This window comes from Bombina bombina, chromosome 4 (assembly GCF_027579735.1).
Source record: "Bombina bombina isolate aBomBom1 chromosome 4, aBomBom1.pri, whole genome shotgun sequence".
In the NCBI taxonomy this organism is placed as follows: domain Eukaryota; kingdom Metazoa; phylum Chordata; class Amphibia; order Anura; family Bombinatoridae; genus Bombina; species Bombina bombina.
This window is the reverse complement of record NC_069502.1, coordinates 901,641,328-901,657,194: the sequence shown is the minus strand read 5'-3', so window position 1 is coordinate 901,657,194 and position 15,867 is coordinate 901,641,328.

The window sequence follows — 15,867 nt, the reverse complement described above, 5'->3', positions numbered from 1 at the left end:
ATGTTTCTTTTCAACAAAGAATACAATGGGAACAAAGAAAATTTGATAATAGAAGTAAATTGGAAGCATTTTTAAATTTGTACGCTGTGTCTGAATCACAAAATACATTTTCTGTGTTTTATATACCTTTAAGTTGGACAATAAATAAGCCCGTTCCACCCATTTCAAGCCATTCAAAATAATATTTATATCTTAGTTTTAAGTTCTTGATTGAATTCTATTTGAATTAAAATTTATTAGAACCTGATATATTGCTGACATAGTACATTTTTCTTTGCTAAATAAAACAAATTACATATTTAATGGCAAATTTCCCAGAATTTTAATTTATTTTGCATGGCTTAAAAAAATATAATGCATTCATTGTAATCCATTCTATGACCAGCCTTGTCAACATCGACTTGTTATAATATTGAATATTAGAAAGGCGTGCCTTTAAATAATTGTGTCAGCTTTTTCAAGCTTGTACAAGGCTTCTTTTTACAAATAAATCATCTAAATTTTACTTAACTTGGTATCCTTTGTTGAAAATAATACCTAGGTAGTCTCATGAGCAGCAACGCAAAATGAAGCAAATTTGATCATCAGAGTAACTTGAAATGTTGTTTAAAATTGTATGATCTGTTTGAATCATGAAAGAAAAATGCTGGGTTTCATGTCCCTTTAAAATAATTTTGAGTTTGATAAATATTTTCCATATGTTAAATAAAAACAAAAGCAACAAGTCAATCCCATCATTTGAGTACACCTCTACACTGACATAATCTACTTTCAGGGCTGTCTTTAGAGTTTGTATCAGTTATCTTGTTATCACCCATGATTATAACTAATGATTAAAATCGATTAGAGAAGATATCTAAGTGAAAAATGTAGAAAATGTGAACCATAAGGAAAAAGCGACACAAAAAGCCTTTGAATATCATAAGCGGTACCCTCGGTATTCCTGGCCGATAATTGGATAACTTGGCATCAGTTAGGGGTGCTCGCTTACACAGGCTCATCAAAAATAGAACACAGTAATAAAAAATAATGTAGCTACGCTTTTCGGCCCGTATACGTGCCTTTGTCAAGCCTTAATTATTTATTCACAGCTAATTAATTATCATGTATTATTGTTATTATTATTATTATTATTATACCAATAAGGGCAAAACAATTAACTTCCAGCAACTTCCAAACTGCAGATAATTGTTTTAGCTTAATCACACCTCTAATTTAAAAAGGCAGATGATTATATCATAAAAAAATAAAATATGTAAAAAATAGTTACACTTACAAGTTTCTTATATGTGTATATTACACTCTTCAGCTTTCCTCTTGTATACTTAAGCAGTTTTCAAAAGTTTGCACAACAAGCTATAAATATATTTTCCCTTCTCAGCCACTTTTCAGCTGGCACAGCACTAGGTAAAAGATATTTTAAAGTCTAAAAGTTATAGCTCAGCAGATGTAATCAGCAAGACAGTTAAAAGATAATTCCTCTGGGTGTTTTTAAAGCTACCAGTTCTTCTGCTGCTTATCATTGGGGAGGACCTTTCCCAGAACAAAATCTCTATGCTCATGGGAATCAACGAACCAATCTCTTAGTGGCATGGGGGGGGGGGGGTTCTCATTCATAAGGGGTTCATTTGCATCATAACCCAGGAGCTCCTCTTCTCCCCTTTAGCCAATAAATCCACCCAAGTGGAACTCCAGCTGATATATTTTAAAAAAAGGTTATGTTTTTCAGTATAAATTGATAAGATGCTGTCTGCTCACCGCAATTCCCAGGGAACAGGTTCCTGTGAGCGCACCTTGCCAGCCGGCATTTGATAAATGGGGCCAATTAAATGTCAATGTGTTCATCCCACTAGCAGAGGCAGGGAAACTACCTTATCTACTAAGTGTAATCACACCCTTCAACAGAAATGGGCTAATAGAGGTCTTTATCATATTGCAGACACTCTTGTATAGAACTTAATAGACAGGAAAAATCAAGTTGGTTTCCTTACCTTCAACTAAGGGCTAGAGTAGCAGAAGTTAGTGGAGCTAATAAGACCGGTATCAATACCTATTTAGAACATATCTGTTTAACACTGAACTGTACACAAGGCACTATCTCTAACTTATATACACTGTTTAATATCCCTTCCAATTCAATTAAACTCCTTTTTATGCAAAGATGGGAATCTGATTTTAATTTTAACTGGTTGGCAAAGAAATGGTGTGACACCTTGAGATTGGGTTCTTCTTTTTCAATATGTGCTCATTTGAAGGAAAACTATATGAAGGTTGCGTTCAGATGGTATTTTCATCCTTCCAGAATGCATAACAATGAACACCTTATAACAAATGTTTGCGCTGTTGTGATGAAAGAGGTACTTATCCTCATATGTGGTGGTATTGTGGCCATGTATCCAACATATGGATGCAAGCTTCCACTCTAACGAGTTACATTTTTAAAAAGAGATTTTGTTTAACTCCAACTTAAGCACTTTTACATGAACCAATACCAGGCTTTAACTCTAAAGCGAATAAACTTGCAGCTATTATTTGTACTATTGTCAAATTAAGCATAGCACGTTAACCATAATTCCATCATTCCATCATTCCAAATTATTGAACATAAAATTAATTTTTATTATCAGATGAGTAGTGCCTCTGCTGACATAATAGATGCTAAAGATCAGTTCCAAAACATTTGGGAACCATGGATCATGTATATTGAGAACAAAAATAGGCGAAGATCTAACAAAACTGACGATTAGGTATAACATATAAGACTCATACTCATTAGAATACAGATCTTACACACGTATCACACCCTGGCTGGATCCATCCCTATGGGTTTTATAAGGGTATTCATTTTCTGTGTAGATATTGATTGGCTACGAAGTGTACTCTGACCGTATATGTTGATTTAATGTGCACTGGGTAAAATTTGATAAAGAGCAATGTAAGATTGATGACCCATATTGTGTAGACTTTTTTGACAGAAATTATGTATCATGAATTTCTATTGTATAATATTTATGAAAAATTCAATAAAAACTTATTTTTTTGTCAAATAGCAGGTGAGTATCACTTTACAGGGTTTGATCAGCAAAACAAGTAAAAGAAACTCTGTACCAAAGCACTATAAACTATTAGAAACGTAAAGCCGACTGCCAAGTGTGCATCAGAGTTCTAAGTGTGTTACTCCATAAGACGATCTCCTCTCCCTTATGTGACGTTCCTCCGTATATCTATTCCAACTTACATTTCACCACTAAGGACAGCTTTTTCAAGGATGCTCTATTCGGATCCTTCCACTCTTTATGTAGGGCTCAGTCCAATCTTATTGGTCCAGTGTGTTAGATCATTACTTGATGCAATATTGTCCATAAGTATTTTATAGGCAGTTTTCAATATATAAAAAATATCAATAATCTCTCTTGCACAAAAATTAATTAATTGATCTTCAGTAGTTAATCTATCATAGCCAGAACCGGCAAACATTAAAATTGGGTAATTTTAATTCAATTGTTTATCTTTAAAAACTATATTCTTAATAACTAATTTTTATTAAACGTTATCTTATTTACAAGATAGAATTAAAAAAGAATCTCATAATATGGAAAAGATTCTTGAAAATTAAAAAAAGTTTTTAACTATATACCTTAACGGAACCCGATCCTGAGTTGTTAGGTTTTTAGGCTGTTTCATTAACCATTTGGCTATCTAACTTTTACATAACTTCATTTAGACTTTTATTTAATTTATTTATTTTAAAAATATCTTATTTAATCTTAATAAAATTAAAATTTCAAAATTCAAGGTTAGGTTCAATTATCTGAGATATGTCACTATAGATACAAAAATACATTTCAATGTGAATGTATAAATGTGTGTCAATAGATTTTTTTTTGTTATTTACTTAATATTATAAAAAGTGGCATATCTCAAAATCATTGTTCAAACCACCTGAGATGAGACTGCATACTAATTAAATCCATTCCATCTCAGTTAGCTAATAAGTTATTTAGGTCACTTCCTCTCCAATGGTTGCAGACTCTTCTAATAGCTATTGTAATATATGCATTTTCTTAACATACTTAAAGGGACATTAAAAACTAGCGCCTAGATTACGAGTTTTGCGTTAGCTTTAAAAAGCAGCGTTGAGAGGTCGCAACGCTGCTTTTTTCCTAACGCTGGTATTACGAGTCTGACAGGTAAAGGCTCACTGCTCACTTTTCTTCCGCGACTCGAGGCTACCGCAAATCCCCTTACGTCAATTGCGTATCCTATCTTTTTAATGGGATTTGGCTAACGCTGGTATTACGAGTCTTGGAGAAAGTGAGCGGTAGAGCCTCTACCTCCAAGACTACAACCGCATTTAAAAGTCAGTAGTTAAGAGTTTTATGGGCTAACGCCGGAACATAATGCTCTTAACTACAGTGCTACAAAGTACACTAACACCCATAAACTACCTCTGAACCCCTAAACCAAGCCCCTCCACATCGCAAACAGTATAATAAAATTATTTAACCCCTAATCTGCTGACCGAACACCGCCGCCACCTACATTATACCTATGAACCCCTAATCTGCTGTCCCTAACATCGTCGACACCTATATGAAATGTATTAACCCCTAATCTGCCCCCCCCCAACGTCGCCGCCACCTACCTACACTTATTAACCCCTAATTTGCCGATTGGACATCGCCGCCACTATAATAAATGTATTAACCCCTAAACCGCCACACTCCCGCCTCGCAAACACTATAATAAATTTTATTAACCCCTAATCTGCCCTCCCTAACATCGCCGCAACCTACCTACAATTATTAACCCCTAATCTCCCGCCCCCAACGTCGCTGCTACTATAATAAAGTTATTAACCCCTAAACCTAAGTCTAACCCTAACCCTAACACCCCCCTAAGTTAAATATAATTTAAATTAAACAAAATAAATTTACTATAATTAAATAAATTATTCCTATTTAAAACTAAATACTTACCTATAAAATAAACCCTAATATAGCTACAATATAACTAATAGTTACATTGTAGCTATTTTATGATTTATTTTAATTTTACAGGCAACTTTGTATTTATTTGAACTAGGTACAATAGCTATTAAATAGTTAATAACTATTTAATAGCTACCTAGTTAAAATAATTACAAAATTGCCTGTAAAATAAATCCTAACCTAAGTTACAAATACACCTAACACTACACTATCAATAAATTAATTAAATAAATTAAGTACAATTTTCTAAAATAAAATACAATTAAATAAACTAAACTATATTACCAAAAACAAACACTAAATTACAAAAAATAAAAAAATATTACAAGAATTTTAATCTAATTACACCTAATCTAAGCCCCCTAATAAAATAAAAAAGCCCCCCCAAAAAATAAAATTCCCTACCCTATACTAAATTACAAAAGTAATCAGCTCTATTACCAGCCCTTAAAAGGGCTTTTTGCGGGGCATTGCCCCAAAGTAATCAGCTCTTTTACCTGTAAAATAAAAGAAATACAATACCCCCCCAACATTACAACCCACACACCCCTACTCTAAAACCCACCCGATCCCCCCTTAAAAAAACCTAACACTACCCCATTGAAGATCATTGAAGTTCAATCCGATTGGCTTATTGGATCAGCCAATAGAATGGACCTTGCATTCTATTGGCTGATCCAATCAGCCAATCGGATTGAACTTCAATCCGATTGGCTGATTACATTAGCCAATCGGATTTTTCCTACCTTAATTCCGATTGGCTGATAGAATCCTATCAGCCAATCAGAATTCAAGGGATGCCATCTTGGATGATGTCATTTAAAGGAACCTTCATTCTTCGTTAGGACTTCAATTGAAGAGGATGGCTCCACGTCGGATGGATAGAAGATGGCTCCACTCCGGAAGGATGAAGATAGAAGATGCTGCTTGGATGAAGACTTCTGCTGGATGGAGGACCTCTTCTGCCCTGATTGGATGAAGACTTCTGCCGGTCTGGATGTCCTATTCTTGTCCATCGGTGCCCGGCTGGGTGAACACGGCTCAAGGTAGGGTGATCTCCAATGGGGTAGTGTTAGGTTTTTAAGGGGAGATCGGGTGGATTTTAGAGTAGGGGTGTGTGGGTGGTGGGTTGTAATGTTGGGGGGGTATTGTATTTCTTTTATTTTACAGGTAAAAGAGCTGATTACTTTGGGGCAATGCCCCGCAAAAAGCCCTTTTAAGGGCTGGTAATAGAGCTGATTACTTTTGTAATTTAGTATAGGGTAGGGAATTTTATTTTTTTGGGAGGGCTTTTTTATTTTATTAGGGGGCTTAGATTAGGTGTAATTAGATTAAAATTCTTGTAATATTTTTTTATTTTTTGTAATTTAGTGTTTGTTTTTTTGGTAATATAGTTTAGTTTATTTAATTGTATTTTATTTTAGAAAATTGTATTTAATTTATTTAATTAATTTATTGATAGTGTAGTGTTAGGTGTATTTGTAATTTAGATTAGGATTTATTTTACAGGTAATTTTGTAATTATTTTAATTAGGTAGCTATTAAATAGTTATTAACTATTTAATAGCTATTATACCTAGTTAAAATAAATACAAATTTGCCTGTAAAATAAATATAAATCCTAAAATAGCTACAATGTAATTATTAGTTATATTGTAGCTATATTAGGGTTTATTTTATAGGTAAGTATTTAGTTTTAAATAGGAATAATTTATTTAATTATAGTAAATTTATTTAGTTTAATTTAAATTATATTTAACTTAGGGGGTGTTAGGGTTAGGGTTAGACTTAGGTTTAGGTGTTAATAACTTTATTATAGTAGCGGGGACGTTGGGGCGGGAGATTAGGGGTTAATAATTGTAGGTAGGTTGCGGAGATGTTAGGGAGGGCAGATTAGAGGTTAATAAAATGTATTATAGTGTTTGCGAGGCGGGAGTGCGGCGGTTTAGGGGTTAATACATTTATTATAGTGGTGGCGATGTCTGGTAGGCAGATTAGGGGTTAATAAGTGTAGGTAAGTGGCGGCGATATTGGGGGGGCAGATTAGGGGTTAATAAATTTCATATAGGTGTCGGCGATGTTGGGGGCACCAGATTAGGGGTTCATAGGGATAATGTAGGTGGCGGCGGTGTCCGGAGAGGCAGATTAGGGGTTAATAGTATAATGCAGGTGTCGGCGATAGCGGGGGTGGCAGATTAGGGGTTAATAAGTGTCAGATTAGGGGTGTTTAGACTCGGGGTTCATGTTAGGGTGTTAGGTGTAGACTTAGAAAGTATTTTCCCATAGGAACAATGGGGCTGCGTTAGGTTTTTTTTCAGCCAGCTCAGCCCCACTGTATCCTATGGGGAAATCGTGCACGAGCACGTTTTTCCAGCTTACCGCTACCGTAAGCAACGCTGGTATTGAGGGTTGAAGTGGAGCTAAATTTGCTCAAAGATCACTTTTCTGAGGCTAACGCAGCCATTCAGAAAACTCGTAATACCAGCGTTGACTTAAGATAGCGCAGAAAAAAAAAGCCTTGTGAGCCCACAAGTTTTTACTGACAAAACTCTAATCTAGGCGTAGATGTTTCTTTGCATAAATGTTTTGTAGATGATCCATTTATATAGCCCATACAGTTTTTTTTTTAAAGCATAGTTTTGCTAATTTTTAAATAACATTGCTCTGATTTTCAGACTCCTAACCAAGCCCCAAAGTTTTAGGAGAATACTAATGTATACCTACTCCAGCTTGCTCCTGTTTGTGTAAAGGGTATTTTCATATGCAAAGGAAGGGGGTGTCTACTATTTCCCACTTGCAGTGGGTGTTCCAGCTACCTTTTTAACAGAGCTAAATTGGTAGCTTCTAAGTAAGTTTTTTTTTTTTTTAATTTTTATTGAGGCACTAAGGATAGGCAAACAAGCATCACAAACAGACAGAGAACATTGTAGTACAATAGATGATAACATTACTTTTCATATTAATATACAATGCCTATATAGAGGTTAGCCTTCCCTAACAAAGTCAAAAGGCCACTCATGGACCTTACATGAAAAGGCAAGTCTGAAAACAAGGGAAGATATAATATGATAAAGGGACCACTTTTGGATCCCACTGTGAATACCTCAGATTTTATATTTTATATTGCTAAGCAATCAGGTAACAGACTATAAATAGCAAGCTGTTATAATATCAAGGGTCTCTGTGGAACACCCATGAGCATAAACAAAGTAGTGGTCAATCCAGAGTACTATCATAATTAAAGTATAGCTTGTAAATAAGAAATAAACTAAAAAAATTAGCAACCACAGAGACAAGGCTATTAAAACATCAAGAGTTAGATATATCTACAGTAGCAGAGCAAACTGGGAGACAAACTGTGGCGTTATTAAATGGGGGTCATACATAAGTGAGCTTTTCTATGGCGTGGATGCAACATATTGAAGGACTTTATAAAGTTCAACCCTGCGGACATTTCTAAGTAAGTTTTTAAATGGTTTTATACTAGATTTTTAGATCAGTATCTGTGCATATTATTTTTTATAGTAGTGTCTATTACATGCAGTTATATGAAAGTTGGTGTATACTGTCCCTTTAAATGCAAGGAACAACGCTTTGTGAGACCTACTGTACTCAAGATAAAAATTTCTTTAAACGGACACTAAAGTCAGAATAAAATTTTCATCATGCAGATAGAGCGTGTAGTTTTAAGAGACTTTTCAATTTACTTTCATTATAGCACACAGTCTTTTTATATGCACACTTTATGAGGCAACAGCTCCTACTGAGAATGTGTAAGAGTTCACAGTGTATATGTATATGAGTCTATGACTGGCTGATGGCTGTCACATGATACAGGGGAGCAGCAAATTAAAGGAAATCTAAAAATAAATTTGAAGTAAGTGTTATTGCATTTTCTTTTTATTATACACCTTTTGATTATGTAATTCTATTGTATTTAATAGTCCATTAAAATTATAAGGACAGGTTCTTCATTGTACAGGTAGAAAACCCTTTACCCAAACTGCTTAGGACTGGAAAAGGTTTGTATTTTGGAATATCTGAATCTGTACAATGAGACAGTTTGGAGAGGGGATAGAAGTGTAAACAACAAGATTTTATGTCATTTAGGCAATATTTACATGTCATAATACAGCTTATACATGCAACCTAAAGGTCATTTTATATAATTTTTAATACTTTTGCATACGTAGTACCACCAGGAAGATAGTACAGTACTCTAATCAAAAAGTAATAGTTGTTGTTTTAAATAAATATAATCTATTACTTGCATTTTAGAACACAAAAAACAAACCAAAGACATAGGCAGAGAAGATTGGGACTTACAGGTGGGGAAAATTGTAATTTTTGATAATTTTATTAAAAATTCTTTTTTTAAATGTTTGGATTTCAGAATAATTTTGGATTTTGGAATTCCAGATTTGGGGATTTGTACCTGTACTGGCAACAATTTTTACACAATGTTGAAAGCACAGAGACCTTTAGATTATTGGGTCCCTGATGTATACTCAGGGCCGCCATCAGGGGGTGACAGGGGTGACTTCTGTGAGGGGCCCAGTGGGCCAGGGGGCCCCATGAGGCAAGAACAACTTATTTAAAAAAAAAAAAAAAAAAATTAAAATTTTGGCAGCCACCAGAGGGTATTACAGCAGATTGCTATTGAGTGTGGGAAATGTTATTATAAGGAATAAAGCATTAGCATTTGAGAGGATTTCTGAGTGTGCACTAAACCACTATGCACAGTGTGAGACAGACTTAGCACTTAAGTTTGTACAGTGTGTGCCTGAGTCAGACGGCAGATCACTTTCATTTGCAGTGGAAGTAGAACATTTTTTTTATTTATTTGTGTAATTTCGGATTGTAACTTCAGTGTGGTAGTTGTTGTATGGTGGGGGGCCAGGGGGCCCTAAAAACACATTTGTTTTTAGCAATATGCAGCAGTGTATTTATGATTATTTGACAATGCTGTAGAAATTCTATATTTAAAGCCATGCAGAAATGTTTCCTCCTCAATACACAAATAGTAGGCGCCCTTTTGGCAGAAGATAATATATTTTAATTACATTCCAGTTTACTGCCCCTTTATGCAAGGTCTTTCCAGATGCAAGGAGGCATTTTATCTAAGATTTTTACATCTGCATAAAATGTTATGCTCTCAGACTAAGATTGCTCAGTGTTTGAAATGAGACAGGTTAATTTAACACTGTTCAGTTTACACTACAGCTGACTTCATTTTGAAATACATACAAACAAGCCTAAATCCTGCATTTAACCAGATCTAATGGTATGAGACTGAGTAACACAGCTTATGGTTCCACCAAGACCATACAGAGTACAGCATTTTTAAAATCCATAAGTACAGCTGACAGATGGGAACATTTTTACACCATATTTGAAGTGGTGCTCTTGGTTGGGGGGAAAAAACAAACATATGTCAACCTTTCAAAAGTACTTTTTTTCATCTAGCCATCTACCCAGATCATTAAAGTACAATTTTGAATTCACAGAATTATTTTTGTTTGCACATTTACAAATATGATTCTTTAAAAAGTGATCTCTTAATTTCTGCAATTTTTTTATCATGCATGTCACACACTGTTGATTTAGGGGATGCAATGTGCAGAAATGTTATCTCCTGTGAGTGTTTCTGTGGGTATCTGTGCTTATGTCTTTGTGCTTTTGTTTGTGCCTCTATGAGTGTGTATGTATTTTTTTCTGTGGGTCTCTCTGTGAGGGTGGGTGCATTTTCTGTAGATGTCTGTGAGGGTGTGTGTGTATGTCTTTGTGCTTTTTCTATGGATGTCTCTGTGAGGGTGTGTGTATGTATGTCTTTGTGTATTTTCTCTGAATGCCTCTGTGAGGGTGGGTGTGCATGTCTTTGCGTGTTTTCTGTGGATGTCTCTGTGGGTGTGTGTATGTCTGTGCATTTTATGTGGGTGTTTCTGTGAGGGTGTGTGTATGTATGTCGTTGTGTGTTTTATGTGGTTGTCTCTCTGTATGTGTATGTCTTTGTGTATTTTCTGTGGGGGTCTGTGTGTGTGTGTATGTCTTTGTGTGTTTTCTGAGGCTGTCTCTGTCGGTGTTTCCTTGGGTGTATGCGCAAGTTTGTGTTTGAGTTTGTGTGTGTGTGTGTCCATTGTCTGTTCATTTTTAGGACATTTTGACCTTACTACTGATTATTCACATCTTTCTACAGATTTTGATACTAATGAGACCTTTCCAGAAGTCACCAATCCACCATTTAACTATTCAATTATTGTTTAGGCAGTTCAGAGTCCTTCCTTTCAGCCACTGCATTCTGCTGTCATCATTTAGTTGGCATCTTCCTTGGCAAAAAGATAATCAGAACTTCATATTTTGTTTTGTAAATTTACTTTTGTGACAAAACTGTAGTCTGTAGTTGCTTGTCAGGTCAATGTAAACAAGTGCTGAGTGTCTGTTTGGGTGTCTATGTCTGAGTGAGTTTGTGTGTTTCTTTGCGTGTTTGCTAGAGTGTCTATATGTGAATCCTTATGTGTGAGTGTGTGTTTCAGTGTATGAGCGTGTCTGTTTCTGTGTTACTACCTTTATAAAATTTTCAAGTTTGACTACATTTAAGTATAAAGTGCATATACGTTTTAGTCACTTGGTCAAAAGTTGCACATGTCAAAGGGGGAGGTGGCCCTGATCAATGGTTAAGTCAGGGGCCTCAAAATTTCTAGTGGCGGCCCTGTGTATACTCATTAACAAATGTTGAATAAGTCTTTTATATAGCATACATTTTAGCAGAGCTTTTATATTGTAGCTTTAATATTGATATCCAACGGACACTTCGGGGCCGATTCATATAGCCTTCAGGCTCGCCGGAAACAGGAGTTAAGAAGCAGCGGTCCTAAGACCAATGCTCCTTAACTCGTCTGGCAATCTGCCAGATTGCATACAATTGGGTTGATTGACACCCCTGCTAGCGGCCAGAACTGATTGTGCAATGATAAATGCCGACAGCGTATGCTGTCTGCATTTATCGATGTGCGGCAGACATGATTGCTACAGTGGATCATGTACATCCGCTCTTTCATAAATCGGCCCCAAGGACTTTTGTCTCTCTATCTAAAATACATCACAGGTTAACTGGTATAAAGTTTTGTTATAAGAACTAATTTTACATATGGTTGCTATAAATCTTTAAGCAATTTTCAATAAAATCACTTCCTTATTCTTAGAAAGAAAAAAGAGATATATTCAAATTAAATAGTTTTTAGTGAAAACTAGTGAAAACTTGAGATAATCATGAGATAATGAATTTGGAAAAATAAATGCTTGCATATAAATGCAATGCACAAAAAAAGTTAATTTTATACTAGTTAATTTTCTTACTTTCTTTCTCCCCATTTGTGTTTTAAATTCTTGCCAACCCAATCAGAATGGCATTTCCACATAAAGGGATGTATTACATTTTTTTAGACTGCCTGAAATCATAGTTCTCAATTTACCTTCTTTGTTTTTCTTGATAACTGTATTTGTCATTGTCTTGTGTCATTGTGACCACCCAACTACTAGGTGAATGTCATAACAGCACTGGCCCTTTCTTGGGTAGTCTAGCAACTCTATCCTTATGAACCCTACATCATAAGAATAAGGCCTTGATATTCAAAACATTATCCGACCCATTAGAAAATGCCTTTCTGGTCTCGAAATTCTTGGGTCTGGCGATATGTTGGAAAAAGTGGGCTGAACCTTTTTGTGCCGGCAAGTGGCAATGTGTCTCCCATACGAAACAGTAGCGATTGCAGCTTCTGCAAAAGTCCACCCACATCACCCCTCATCTGCTATATCAGCAGGGAGGGGCTGTATTTGAAGTGTTCCTACACAACATACACTGTCAGAAAAAATGTGCAGAAATTGTACCTTTAGGGGTACAACAGCTTGTCACTGGGGCGGTACCCTCAAAGGTACACCCGCTGTACCCTTTAACATGGGTGTAAATAGGTTCCCCTTGCAGATTGTACCTTTCAAAGGCAAATATGTACCTTTGGTGACTAGGTTGGACCTCAGTGCTATTATACCATTGTAATACTCCTGACCAATATAAAATTGGTTTTGTTGCTCTTGTGTTTTAAGTCTCAGCAAAATGGTTATATTTACTAAGATCATAAACTGTGAGCTAATTAGTAACAAATACAGTAATGAATGACACTGGAAAAGAAACAACGTGTGTTTATTATAACACAGGTTTCCTATGAGCAGTGTTAGAATAGCAGTCTCAAGTTTCTGCTTAATGACTTGGTTAGAGGTATAATGTTCAGCAGGAATAATCACTTCAACAAGTTGTAACAGGTGTTTCAATAGTATCGCAAACAAACTTCACACACTCTCACTGGAATAAAATATTTACAAGTCCCACACATTCTTTCACATCCTTTTGGAAGCATCTATGAATATAACTGGTTGTTCAGTCACAGGTTAGTACGAATAGTGCTTACGAGTTCTTAGAGGATTTATCGGCATATAATCTTACCACTTCAGTCTCTAAGTAAGCGATCACAGTACCTTTGTCTTGGGAGGAATATACCTGATGTGAGAAAAGATCTGGAGGTTTGTTTGTCCGACAGCGTGTGGAGAAGTGAGAAGCCGGTGAGAGTGTGACTTACTTCCGGTTGCGGTTAGGATGATCCGATACACAGCTGATGCTGGAATCTCACACAGAGCTAAATATTGCGGCTGCAAAAAAGGCTGAATAGCTGAATGTGATAAAGGTTTGATTTGAATAAACCTCAAGGTGTAAAACCTAGTAAAGGTTATAACAAGCTGAATAATTCAAAGGTTAAATAAACAGAGACCTGGTCTTAAGAACTATGAATATAAAGCTAAACTCTTAACAGAGCAGGCTTAAACAAAGTACATCAATTAACAGGCAGTTTGAATATGGCAATGTGAGGTTTAAATAGGGTTTGGCTGTTGGTAGGAGGGATCAGTCCTTAAAGGTATATTACAACCATAATGTAACATGGTGCAAATTCGGCCTTTTAAAGGTACTGCCCCAGTGACAAGCCCTTTGTACCTCATGATGGCAAATTTTTACTCAACACAGCATAATAAAATGCTATTCCATCAAATGTATTATATAACATTTAAATATGCATTAATTTAATGTGTACTTTTTCAGACAGTATTACAAAACCCACACTGCAGTTTTATAAGTTTGGTTAGTGTAGCCAAACAGCAGGTTCTAAGACTGCTACAGGAATTCCTGAAAGAACCAGGCTAAACAACAAGTTCCAAAAGGAGCTACGCAACTTGTTTTATTTCACTCTGTACTAGACTCTAACAACACCCCATTTAACTTAGGGTTACACGCCACATAAACATAAATATATATACATCATATAGAAAACAACATAATAATAAAATATAACTGTAACGAAAGGAAGGGGGATTCAGGATAGGGATAAACGATAAAACTCACAACCATACATTGAATTGTTACTCAATGCAAAATATATGCAAATGAGTCTATTTCCCCAGTACACATTTTGGTGATGAACCTTCTACCAATAGATGGAGCTGTGTTACACATGTCAAAGAACTTTTAACCAATAGATGGCGCTATGGCGTGTTACACAATATCCATGTATGTGATAGGTGAACGGTTACAATTTAATTTAATTATTTTTTGTAAAACAGGTTCTTAAACAGCTCTTGTTTATTTTATAGAGTTTAAAACAAAAACATTTCTGTGTAATTAGTTAATATATTTGCTTTATCTTTAGGAGTTATCATCTTGATGCTCTAAATATAAACATTAAAATTTGATGTGCTTGTTTGCCATTTAGAACCAGCAACACAGTATCATTGAAGATATGGGTTATTAAGTATTTTTTTTGCTTTGCACACTTCTTGCATATTACCAACAACATTAATTATTTTGCTGTACAACATGTATGTTGAATACATTTTTGGTTACTGCCAGTTATGTGTTCAATTAATAATTGAGGTGCACAAATTATATGGACATACAGGGTCTGACAGCCTTGAACCACCCAACCCCCTCAAACTTTTAGTCACACAAGTGATTGTATCTTTTTTGGGCGGATTAAATGGTACAGACATGGACCCTTTGACAGTTGGGAACATATTTGTACCTTATTTACCGCTAAATGGTACATATTAGTTCCTTAAGGTGTCGTTATGATCCATTAAGGGTACAACCACAGCAGTTGTACCCTAAGTGTTCACAAACTTACCCTAACCATACCCTTTTTTCTGACAGTGTAGACTGTGCGTTTGCTGAAACTAAAAAAAAAAGTTTCTGTGTAGGAACCCTTAAAACAATGCACATGTTAGCTTAGTTTCACTGCCTACACTATATTTCTCACACTGGAAATTCTCACCACTGAAAAGCTGGCGAGACTAAAATCCCTGAAAATGTATTGCTAACATGGAGGACAGTGTTTTGTATATTAAACACTCACGCTGATGTTTCCCCATTAAAATAGAGGTTACTCCCATGGAACAACCATCAAACTCTGACAAAGGAAAAAAAAATGCAGTTATGTAAAAACTGTAAGCTCCTGGATACTGTCTTCAATACATGTTAATATGCCAAAAAATACATATTATTCCTAAACAAAACATGCAATAACACCTTAATAAAATAAAGACAATACTTAAAATACATATTATTGCATTATACATTAAAATACATATAAATCATTGTATGCCGCCATCACCCCAACACAACCCCACTACAATATTAACCCCTTAATCGCCATCACCCCCCAATGCAACCTAAACCCAATACACTATTAACCCCAAGAAGCATCATAACCCACAACGCACTACAATCTTAACCTCTTAACCAACCTAACCCCACTACAGTTTAAAAAAACACAAACAC